Source organism: Pelmatolapia mariae, linkage group LG23, assembly GCF_036321145.2.
Source record: "Pelmatolapia mariae isolate MD_Pm_ZW linkage group LG23, Pm_UMD_F_2, whole genome shotgun sequence".
Taxonomy (NCBI): domain Eukaryota; kingdom Metazoa; phylum Chordata; class Actinopteri; order Cichliformes; family Cichlidae; genus Pelmatolapia; species Pelmatolapia mariae.
Window position 1 is genome coordinate 48145340 of NC_086246.1, and position 12668 is coordinate 48158007.

Here is a 12668-nt window from a genome sequence, read left to right on the forward strand (position 1 = left end):
TGGAGAGAGGGATGACAACAATGAAGCGGCTGCAAATCACACTGATTGTTAGTGCTGGACCCGGTGGATGGGGAGAGGGCTAATGTAATTGTCCAGGCCCTTGTCACTGTTGATACTGGCTCTTCAGAAGGCGGGGTGATTTAGCTAAAAGCTATCTGTAGGCCAAGTAATTAGACACACCATTCAGGGTGGCATTAGCACAGGCTTCTGCCACTGTGTCCCTCACACTGTGTGTGAATACAAACACGCAGCATTCACACACACACAAACACATCTCACTAAGGCATTATCAGGCCACTCTGGGTGTTATTCAAACCATTAGCAGGGTGCATGATGTTCTAGGCTCGGAACAAGTGTGTATGGATTTCTGTGTGTTTATATGTGAGAAAGGAAATTCATGTGTGTGGCTCTTTCTGCTCGTGTGTACTCGCCTGTTGTGTTTACTGTCATGTATCATCACCATCGGCTGTTTCTGCCAGCTGACACAGGCAGTCTAAGATCGAGTTGAGGTAGTGCAACACACTTGACTTCCCTAAAGCATCCCATGTTCCCCATCTCCCACTATGACTCCATGCTCTCCCATTAAATCAATTAAACCAATCCAACACTCAGCTCAAAACAGACGGGGCAGAGTAGAGCAGGCACTGTGCCCCCCTGTTCAACGTGTACTTCAGTGGCATTCTAACCTAAAACCCGTGGAAATTGGACTGAAGTGTGTTGGATTGTTTAGCTATACTCACTCCAGGATAATGCCTTCTGTAGAGGCCCGTTTACATTTGAGGCCTTGAGATGAATAACAATATGTCCATTCTGATTTCTTCTCTCTCTCTTTTTTTAAACTGTATGGTCAATTTACATTGTTTGAAGCATGAATGACGTACATCACCCAAATCCTATAGTGTCTGTTATTGAATTTTTCCTCTTCCATATTTGGTATTAAAAAAAGATATGAACAGGACTCTTCAGCTTCTCCGTCATGCTGACTAATGCTGTTACATTTTATGACTGAAATAGATTTTTAACAAAAGAGAAAAAGGCTAAATATAAATCAGCAAGAAAGACGTTGAAGTCTTTCTTGAGCTTCTGTTCATGACGTCGATGGTCAGATTATGTTATATGATGCCGTGAGTTCATGGGTCAGTTTGCTGTTCTGCCTAGGCTCATAAATAAAGTGTGATTCTGGCTGAAATACATTCTGAATATCGAAAACATCATAGTATAACCCAACAATTGTACAACTAGTTTCTTAGGACAAATTACTAATCCACAGAAAAGACACTCCCTATTCTCAACCTTTAAAAAAAGAGATAAAACATATGAATGCATGGTGAAATATTTTGGTTTCTCCTTGTTTGTTTGTTGTCCGAGTGCTGTTAACAAATCGTGTTTGAGGAGGCGTCAGCTGCAAACACTCTGTGATCTGATAACAATTTTGTTTTTATCAGCTTTTTATTAATTGTTTTTATTAACTGCATTAATAAGGCTTCTCTAATTGGGAGTCACTTTTTTATATTTTCACTTTGCGTGGCATACAGTTCAACAAAAGCATATTTTAAAAGTGAAATCGGCTTCATTTGTGTGATAATAAAAGTTTCAATGTGCAAGTTTAATTAAATGTTTACCCTGCACTGATTCTACCTACAACAGCGCTGTACACTTCATCTAAACATGCATTTTTCACTAACAGCCTGTTAAGGTGTTAGCTGTGAAGACTTTTGCATATTTGGATGTCTCAGGTGTCAATAGACTGTAAAACAGTGACAGTAACTTGGTAATTCAAGCAGCCATAAAAGACGATTGGTAACGTTGCTCTTGCCTTAGCTTTACCCTGCAAGGATCCGGATAGCCTGAGGGAGCTTTGCGTTTAAGCAACACAAGTGGAAAGCACTAAAACTCCCTCCTAAAAATCACTCCCTTTCTCTTTATTTTCCACCATTTACCCCTCCCCACCTCTCCTCCTGCTCTACTCCCTCTTTATGGGGACACCGGACTCTCTGACAGTTTGTTTTAAATTTGACCGTGCAGATGTTTTTCTGGGTGACTGACTTTTATAGTTTAGAAAAGATTATATCAGCTTTCCCTAAGATTGTGTTACTGTATTTAAAAATGACTGGAGAGTCAAAAAAAAGAGGGGTATGGGAGAGGAGGGTTGGTTGGGGGATTGGGGATTTGTGCAGTGGGTAGGGGAGGGGGGGCACGAAGGGGTTTGTAGGTCTCTAAATCCTCGGTCTACTTTTCGGCCTCAGCAGCACAGATTGGACAGTGAGTTCTTGGGGGAACAGAGAGGATGGAAGAAGAACAAGGGGGAGATGGAGATCAGTTGAAGGAGGTTAGAGTTCACAGCAGCTAGGTTTGGCTTACTGCATTAGACACAGATTCTTTCTTAATTTTAAACAACAACACTAGCATCACATTTGAGGATATTGCTTTTTGATAGGCAGCTGAGGCAAAGCATATACTAAGAGGGTGGGCAGGGTGAATCTTTTTTTTCATTATAGGCCACATAACCGTCTAAAAAATAATAATAAAAAATATGTTTCTGCAGAGATCTTTTTTTATTACCGCCGTATATCCATGCGAAACTTTCTCACTTTCCTACTAACAAAGTCAACTGTCAACTAAAGGTAAAAATATAAAGTTTGAAAAGTTTAGAAGACGATTTGTAGCTTGACTGTAGACTTGGACTAGATCGGTCTATATTGGGTAGAAGAGAGACAGGATGAAGTATGAGGCAGATAGATGTTAATTAAGGGAATGTATATCATTTATCTGGAACCTTTACATCAAGCATGTGTTTCCTTCCATAGCCGTGTCAAGAATTATCAATTAGGTTATCCATCCACATTCTGTAAAAGGGCAAAAGCCATCAGCAGCAAGCTTCTAATGTTTCTTTATGAAAATACGCAGAATAACGCAGTAACTATAATTGAAAGATTAAAGAAATAGAAGGCAGCCGTTTAGTCTGGCTCTCACTGTAGGTCTAAGAAACTTTAATGAGAGATGAATAAAAGGCGATGTGGAGGTTTTCCTTACAGGTTCAACCTGTTTGTTTAACAAGGAGCTCAGGTTACATTCATTAAACCATGGGCTTCTGCTCCACTGTAAGGGTGAAATGAACACGTTATCAGACTGCGTGGCAGGAACTGTTTTGCACTCTCTGTCCTGTCTGACTGCTAGCCTCCAGACTCCCCCACATATATATATATGTGTGTATATATATATGTGTACAGGGTTATTTAATGAGTAACACGGGATGAGTAACACAGGAAAGGCTGCTTCTCCAATGAGGATTAAGCAGTAGCACTGACTGGGGTTAATTACAGTTAAAGTTAATTGTCCATCAGTTCCAGTTGTGGTTCTGCTGCATGTAGCAACATCAAAACCGTTCTTAACATTGGACTTGCATTTACTTGGTGCATGAGAGGAAATTGGGCTTAGCAGTTGTAATTTTCTTGCTGTGGTTGCCCACCAGTGTTGAGGAAATTCATAGGAAATGCTAAAGGACAAGACAAAGACTGCATGGGCTGTGGTGGACTTACTGGCTTCCCAACTGACCCGTTGCCTGACTTATCCGGGCTGCTGAATCACCACTACTTCCTTTCTGTGTGCTTGTGAGGTAGGGGGTGAAAAGTGTGGATTACTCCACTGTACTTGACATAAGATATAAGATATATACACAAGGACTATGGCAGAGTCATAAATGCAGCTGGAGGGAATTCATATGATACGCATGTCTAAAATACACAGACTGTATGAAATTTGCTGCTGTAGGCCTGGGGCTTGGAACATCATCTCCAATCTCCATGTACATGTACATACATTTCTACAAATGATCAAGTCAAAATACATAAATTATTTTGAGTGTGGGGCTGACATATTGGCCAAGCTCTTAATTACTTTATTATTACAAATCCGTTTTGCATGTAAAGTAACTGCTCAGCCAGAGATATTTGAATTTAAGTGACTTAATGTATGTGTGTTTTTAATTTCCTCCCAAGCTTTCTTTTTTTTCGTTTATGCGTGCTGACTTCTGGGTATGATTTATGCAACAAAAGCTCTTTGGTTTCAGTTAATAAAGTAAACATGTCCCGTCTCATATTCACCCTTAAACTCATTTGAATGCCTAATCACAACCATGAAAAATGTCAACCATGCTTTAGTTGCTGCAAATGGAATTGCTATTCTGTGGGCTTGATGTCTCTGTCAGAATGCATTTGCTGTTGCGATATAAAGGAGACGGGGTTGAAACAGAAGAACAATAGTGTGTTGTCTTACATATATTTGAACTTTTATTCCACAGCCAGACCCATCAAAGTAGCAAGAGAAAAGTATTATGCAGGACTTAGTTGTGCCACCACCTCTTCACTTCTTGCTGCTTTTGGCTACTTCTGTTGGCAGCAAAGATTGGTAGTTTGCAGTAATGCACATGTAGAACCCAACATGATTGTCTTGAAATAGATGAAAGGGCATGTCTGCCTTGAACTTTGAGTGGCTTCCATCTTTTTATCATCTCCCGTTCTGTGCGTCCTCCAGGCTACTCAGAGATGAGGAAGATGGCAGGGGAGACAAAGAGCCTGTACCTCCACCATCTCGCCTTTCCTTTGTAGCGCTCTCTCCATCGCTGTTAGTCACACATGATTATGCCCTGTCGACGGCCGACCAAGTGTTGCTATTTGCCTGTAATAGTATGACAATCAGTGACAATCTGTGCTGGGCTCCCAGTGTTGTTCGCACTCTGTGTCCTTTGACTGTGTGCTTTACATATGGTTAGCATACACAGATTTTCCCTCGCCTCCACTCTTTGCATGCTGCTTTTACATCTATCAGTGTCGAGAAGTCGTGCTGTACAGTGCGTACGTATACACTGTTTATAGTGATGTCCTCATAAATACCCACTTGGAACTATATTGTAGCCAACATCTAAAGTATAAAGAGTTGACTGGGTGCACTTTTCAAATCATTGGTGAGTATGCTGTTTTAAACTGTTTTCATAATCAACACCTAAGAACGAATGTTAAGAAATAACACGCTGATTGGAGAGGAAACAAATACAAAGATAAAGGAGAGCAGAAAAGGCAGCGAGGAAACAGTATTCATCCACCTCAAGCACATCTGCTTCACCTTTAATCTATGGAAATGTATGGAGCAGATGAAGTATAATTGCAAGTTGGACTTTGACCATTAAAATCTCTCAAGTGCTTGTTCCAGGAGCAGCTAGAGACAGACCACGCAGTAATCACTGCAGGTTCACTCTGTTGATGATGGGGAGGGAATTAATTTACCCTGGAGGAAAACAAATTAAGGCTCTGCTCATCCCAGCGCTCCGTCTCACAATAGCATATATAAATATTTTATCTTGGGCAACGCAGGTTAGCAAAGGTTTAGTACATCTCCATTTACACAAGGGCCTGCTCTCCACGCTGTGGCCTCCGCTCCTCTCTCAGCGCTCCTCCTGATGAGTGCCTACTGCCCTCTCCTTCACCTCCCAGTCTTCCTCCTTTCGCTTTCCTTGCCTCCTCTTCATCCTCCAGCAGTATCCTTCTTGCTCTGTACGGTAGAGCTCTCCTCCTCCTCCACACAAACTCTCTCTTGCCTACTCTTTTCAACGGTCTTGTCCATTTGTTAAAATACAAAAATTCTAATATTCTCCCATAAACTGAACTTGCAAGGCTCTGATGTCTTAATCCCCTCTGACACAGATGTATCACTTGTAGACAGACGGGCTAGAGAATACCGTGAAAAACAGGATTCAGCTGACACCGTTGAAAATGCCACAGTGATTTATAGACCCGTGTATAAATCAAGTTTGAGGCTCCGCTGTGTTATAGAAACAACTTATGCACTTTCCTTTTCAAAAATGGAGCTCTGATCCTGTTGGATGTTTTGGATTGCAATAAATTTGCCCTGGCAAAAGTGGGGTTTGTTATTTTAGCTTCCTGTTTCACTCACTTTCCAGTCGAACAATAAAATCTAAGAGTGTGTCATACTATATTATGGGAAATAGAATAATATTATAAATTGGCCTTCCACTGAATTGGACTTCACTTTGCTATTGCTCCTCGTAAAAAAAAAAACAACCTTCCGTTTTAAGTCTTCAGAATGTATTTTCTAGCCCAGAGCTGGGCTTTTTATCAAATCAGTGATAATAACCATAAATGTTAGCCCACTGCTAGACTGAGCTTTCCAGAATGTTTGTTTGCCTCTTTTCAAGTGTATGCTGAAGTAATGAATGCTCACCAGCTTCTTTGTGGAGCTAAAATTAAACATGCAAACCTGCTTTATTCACTACGATCCAAGGATGAAAGCAAGCAAGTACACTTACATATGGTGCTTGTCCAGATTTGCTTGAGTATTTCCATTTGATTCCTTTATATACCTCTGTGGATTACAGGAAAAATAGTACTTCACTTTTATATGGAAAACTTAAGATATACTAACGTAACATGATAATGTAATTATGCTAACTACAACAGTGAAATGCTGGCCAGCTGTCGGCTACTGATCATTTACTAGTATTGCTCATGTTTATTCTTTAATACGTTTAAATGATGATGCTTGTATTTTACTCTGTCTTTTTCACTGCAGGCCTTTGTATATGCATTAACTTTGACTTAACTTTACAGTGCACGTTTGAGTTAAAATAAGCGTTGCGTGCGTTGTTGTGCTGATGTCGTGTTGTTGTGAACAAAGTGAGGCAATTAGAGCCCCAACAAGCCAGTAATGACTGTGGTGTGAAGGGAGCACACGAGGGCAGGCTGACACCCGGTGTGAGAAACAGCACGCGCCTGCCGCTCCGCATCCCGGCTCGCAGTGATGAGGCCCGTGCTCTAATGAGAGGGATTTAATGGATTTATAGCAGTGGAGGATTCCTGCGTGTCCGCAGGCTCTTGGCTTCACTGACTAGAAACGTCTGTAATAATTGGTGAGCCGCCTCCACATTAGCACGGACCAAAGAGGGTGAAAAAATGCCTCTCAAACTGCTTTCCCACGGCAGTGATGAGAACAGGTAGCTTCGGCCAACACAGATGCAGTGCAGTGAGAAGAGGACTGTGGGAGTAGTGTGAAAATGTTTGTGTGAAATTCTGTTTCATAATGAAGGAAATTCTCTCACATTCTTTTTCACAGAAGTTTCGCAGCTTATAGAAGTTGAGTTTGTTAAAGGTGGAATGAGTAATCTATACAATGACGCATGTATTTTACATAGGTAAGCGTTTAGAAAGCAAATACCTAATACACTAAAAATCCTTCACTTAATGATCTCAAAGGCATAAGATTAAGTTTACATGTCCTGTTAAGTGGACATTTGAACTGACGTTATATAATAACGTAGTAGGAGGGACAAAGACAAGAAAAACAGGACCATCTGTAAAATGAATTGCTCGCTGGTGAATGTTCTGACGTGCCATCAATGACATCATTGTGTCTTAATTTCTGCCAATGAAGCTTTGGATTTAGTGGACCAATTTATGCCTGTAATTCTTTTTGATCCAGCCTTTTCAGACTCAACCTCTTACCAGCTGTCACCAAGTCACAGTGTCCTCTCCTTTGGAAATCAATAGGTCTAGTCTGCTAATTTATTGTTAATAAGTCCATTGATTATGTGTCCTCGGGGACCAGATTGGGAACTCACAGTTAAGCCTAATTTAACTAATTCCTCGGGTAAGATCACACATCACAGAAATATCATTAAGCAAAAGTCATACATTCAAAATAGACATTTTTGGAACTAAAACGTTCTTACTGGTGATACAATAATTTACAACAATGTAACTAATGATGATATTTTTGTGTTTCTGTAAGGCTGTCATGAAGCAGCAAATATTTGACTTTTTGTATTTGCATGAGCATTCATAACTGATAACAAATATAACCATGTTTTATTGTGTCTAATCCAAATATTGTATCCCTGCAGTCTCACGCCAAAAAAAAAGCCACGAGCGCTTATTGCGTTAACAAGTTAAATTCTCCTTCCCCTCCCCGGCTCGCCACACACGGGATGACGAGAACTTCAGAACAAAAGAAACATTTAGTGTCTGCTTGTTTATTCCTGTGCTCCCTCTGTATTTATTCACTCCTGTCACTCTTCTTTTTTTCCACTCTCCACCTCGCTCTCCCCTGTGGCTTTCTCTCACACACAGCCAGTGTGATGGTGCTGCAGCCGAGAGAGAAAGATCTGGGTGACCATCTGAAACCAATTATGGCTGCGCTGCAGCCACCCAGAAACTCAGTGACGGATGGGGATCTTGTATTTATAGCTGGGGTAATTGGCAACACTCAGACACGCACACACATTATACACGCACACGCAACACAAGAAAGTACAAAGAAATAGACACTTTTGAATGCTCGCTCAGTTAGCGTAGGCACACATTGTGTTTACGCTCGGGAGTGGATTTCACACGCACAGAGAAACACACACGCACAGGCCTCACAGGGAGCCGACGAAAAGGTGCACGCTCCCCGGGCGCTCGCATGTCTCGGTCGCAGTCGAAATGACGCACCCCGTGCATGATTCAAAGATCTTTGTCATGGGAAGACAAATAAGGCTCAAGGATGGCCAAAGAGTCATGTTTGTGTTTTGCCCGGTTTAATCAGAGCCAGTGTTTACAGCCATTCCTGCAGTCAGGACAGAGGTTGTACATCTCGGCTATCTGTCTCAGCCTGTCAGAGTGTCAAACCTGCATGTGAAAACATATACAAAACACATCTGCCTCTTGTTAGGCGCAATAAATGACTGCCATGTGGTGTGCTGATAAATAAGCTAGTCTATTTATTGGAGCACAACAAATTGGCTACAAACACTGACAAGGAATCGAAGAACTATAAATATTGCTGCGTGATGAAATCTTTAAACGTGCCGCAGGTAGTTTACGAGGGTCCCTCTCCTTTGGCTTTTTTATGTAGTAGGAGGTATTTCTTTTGACTGCTTTCCTCTTTCACACACCGCCTTGTTAAATAGGTGGGGGCACAATGGCACTCTCACACTGAGCAGGTCCAGGGCTAAGTGTGAGTGGAAGGCCTGGCTACACTAAAGCTGAGCAGATCCGCCACTTGAGAACGATAAAGAGCCCTGTTACACCCGAACTCTCAGAGAGACGTAACCAGAAATTCCTGAATGAATCGGCAACAGACAAGCCCTAAACCCCGTGTAATTACATATTTGGAGTTTATCAGGCTTTATGCGAAAATGCACAAGTTTCCCTTCCCTGGTGGTCCTTAAACACATCCATATGTCCAGCATGTTCCCATTTCTGCTCCTCCCTCTGCTCTCTCACCCTTTCTCTTTCTCTCTCTCTCCTCCTCCTCTTATTTTCCCTCCATGAAAAATGGCTGCGGCACACAGACGGATGATATGACCCATTGGAGTGGTGTTTTCCTATTGTTAAGTTGTTGTTGACTCTCTAGACTCACAGTGTGACAGATCCAGTTTGGTGTTTTGGAGTGCGCTGAGGCCATCAGCACCGGGCCAGAGCTCTCGGTGGTACTGTGTGCAAACATAGGAAGCCGCAGCCTGTCCACATCGCACAGAGTGGAACACACACACAATTCTGGGGAGGCCTTCTATCGTGTGTGGGCCGCTTTTTTCATTTCTTTTGCTCTCTGTCTGACTCTCTCTCTATCGCTCTCGTCTTCTCTCTCTCTTTTTCTGCTTCCCCATGCTTGAGAAAACTGATCTGTTTTAAAACACGTGCTAAATATTACCATATTTACATTTTCCTGTTTCAAGAAGGCAACAAAGTCCGAGTGTGCGGTGTGGATTTTTCTTTTCTTTTCTTTCTTTTGGGGGGGAGTTGAAAGGTCTCAGTCTGGGGTTAGGCTCTGTTTGAAACTTTAAACCTTTTTCATGCTTATTTGTTTTATGATTCTGCAGGGCACTGTGTTTACACTAAGCGTGCAACATCTGGATTAGATAATTTGTTGAGAATTAACAAAGCCCAAATGCTCATCAGCTTCATCTGATTACCTTTTTTATGTTTTTCTTCAGCATTAATGGCTTTTCAGCCCACTAACTGATATTCGTTTTTTGCTTTTGTTAGATGTTTTTTCAGACAAATAGAGATTAACATTGTGCAGCACTTCTAATTACAGGCATCGGGAACTCTCCAGCTACAGTGATGCTGACCTTTTCATGATGGCTGATAACTAATCAAATCTCACCAGTGATATCTGACCTTCCAGTCATGCATGCAGAGGTTGGTAAAATGGACATCTCTGCAATAAATGGTGTCTTGCTTGTGCCTATTCCAAACACACTATTTATATAAAATATATATAGAGTGGATAAAATAAAAACTAATAGAATCATATAAAAGCTGAGTAATTGGTGGCTGTGAAAAAAATGTCCTGGCTAAAGAAGATAACTAAAGAAAGCAACTTTTTAATCTTCAACATCTCCTTAGTGCACTGGTTTAGATGGTACAAATACTTACGAGGGGATTTATCAATAAAAGTTTTTATTATGAGTTTCCACAAAAACCACTTTATCTTTTGTGTTATGTTTTTCAGGATGTCTCACTTGGTCCTACAAGTAAAAAAGTGCTGTGTGACTGAGTTTGTTGAACAATATCTTAATATTTTCCCACCAGGCAAGTTAAATTATATTTAAAAAATGTATACTGTGGCTAATACTTTGTTTCTGATATCGTTTTTTTTTTTCAGTTAAAATTTTTCAGTTAAACAGAAATGATTAAAATAACATCTATGCTTCAGCCCTCATTGAAGTGTTCACAATCAGTACATATGCATTTTTAATAAATGTAAGTAGCAGTCGCTACATCACTTTTTGTCTGTTCTCACTGTGCAGAGCAGGTTTCACACTTCTGCTGCAGATACACACCTTAAACTCCATATGAAATCAGACTTTCAGGGCCAAACCATATATAACAGTGACTGTAAAAAAGCTTAAGTGACAGCGACTAAAAACGAAAAGTTCCTCATAGGGTTGGGCCATAATGTTGGGTAACAATAAGAAAATGAAATATCGCGATAGAATATGGGTAAAACGAGCATGCGCGGTGCCACATGGTGGAAAAAGTATGGCGGTGACGGAGAATGAGGAGGGCGAAAGCGGATCGTTGAATGAAACGGATGAACCAGAATTGGTTTGTAAAAATGCTGCAACTTCAGTGGTGTGGAACCGGTTTAGCTTTCGTCCGTCAGATACACAACAAAGCACTATTTTTGGTAGAGCATGCTAGCGGGCCGTCGTTATTACCGTGTTTTTTGGAAAATACGGCACACTTAAAATCAATCCTTTGATTTTTCTGAAAATCGACAGTGCCCCTTATAATCCCGTGTGCCTTATGTATGAATTCTGTTTGTGTTTACTGACCTCGAAACGATTTTATGTGGTACACGGCGCTCGAAAATCTGTCAAATGTTTTAGTACGACTTTGCTAAGCTACGAAGCTGCACCGCTTGATGGATTGTCGGAGCATTACGGCTATCGTAGGCAGGAGCCTCGCGGAGGGATACGTACTGTGCTTCAACATAATATTACTGTATTGTGTGTGTATAACCTCTTTAAGTTTTGTGGATATTATACATGGTTATGCTGAGGATATGTCGGCCAATTTCCACTGGAAATGCCTTTTGGTTAAACTGTCAGCAAGAAATTTGCATTTGCACTGTTACATTTTTATACAACTTTAAATCACATAAAAAACAGCTGCTTGTTTAAGTGAAAATACATTGATGGGGTTTTTTTGCACTAATAAAGTTGTGGAGTTGTAAAGTATTTTGTCTAGTGTCAATTCTATCGTCAGTTATATCGTTATCACAAATTTTAGAATGTATATCGTGATAAATATTTTTGGTCATATCACCCTGCTCTAGTTCCTCAGCAGTAACTCACGATGGCCCATTTATTTCTACTTCCTATGTATGCTACTGACTTTATCGGACTAAAACATGTCCCCCCCAAGCCTCGATCGGACTTTATCTCTATCCTGCAATCCATTACAAAGCTGCCTGCTGTCCCCTGAGTGATCTGCCCCGTTCCCTCTAATCTGACCAAGCTGCTGTGATTCCATCACTCCTGTTGAGCCACACAGAAAGATTAGTCAGACTCTACATACAACAGATGTGTCCAGCACTTGATTTGTGTGTGTTTTATTGACTCTGGCCATCTGTTAATACAGTTGCTGGTTTCTCCGCTTGTGTTTGTTGATGCACACAGACAGGGAAGCTGAGTGCCAGAAGAAACATTGAGTGAAGAAGATATTAGAGATAGAGAAAGAAAGACACAGAGAGAACAGAGTTGTAGTTTGGAGAGCAATATTTCATAAACGGCTGCTGGTTTAAGTGTTAACCTGCGACCTGCTGTGTCCCAGCATATAGAACAGAAGCATTTGTCCTTGTTTTCAGTTTAGGTGGAGCACTGATACACGATAGCGATAGCATATGAGCCGCGTTAGTCGATGAATATGTCTCAGATGTTGAGTGCTTTCACAAAACGGTTAGATCTCAAATTCCTGCACTAGGAGGAAAGTGAAAGATTGTTTTAGAGATCTGAAATTCCTCCTTGTACCATTCCTCAGATTCTCTCTCAACACTGAAGGCGCATGAGGACCAGTTGCTGTCAGCATTCCGTGGATTGTCCATTCGTGCATGTATGTGCTTGTGCATGCTTATTTGCATTGCAGGAATTTTTTTTGCTGCTGCAAAAG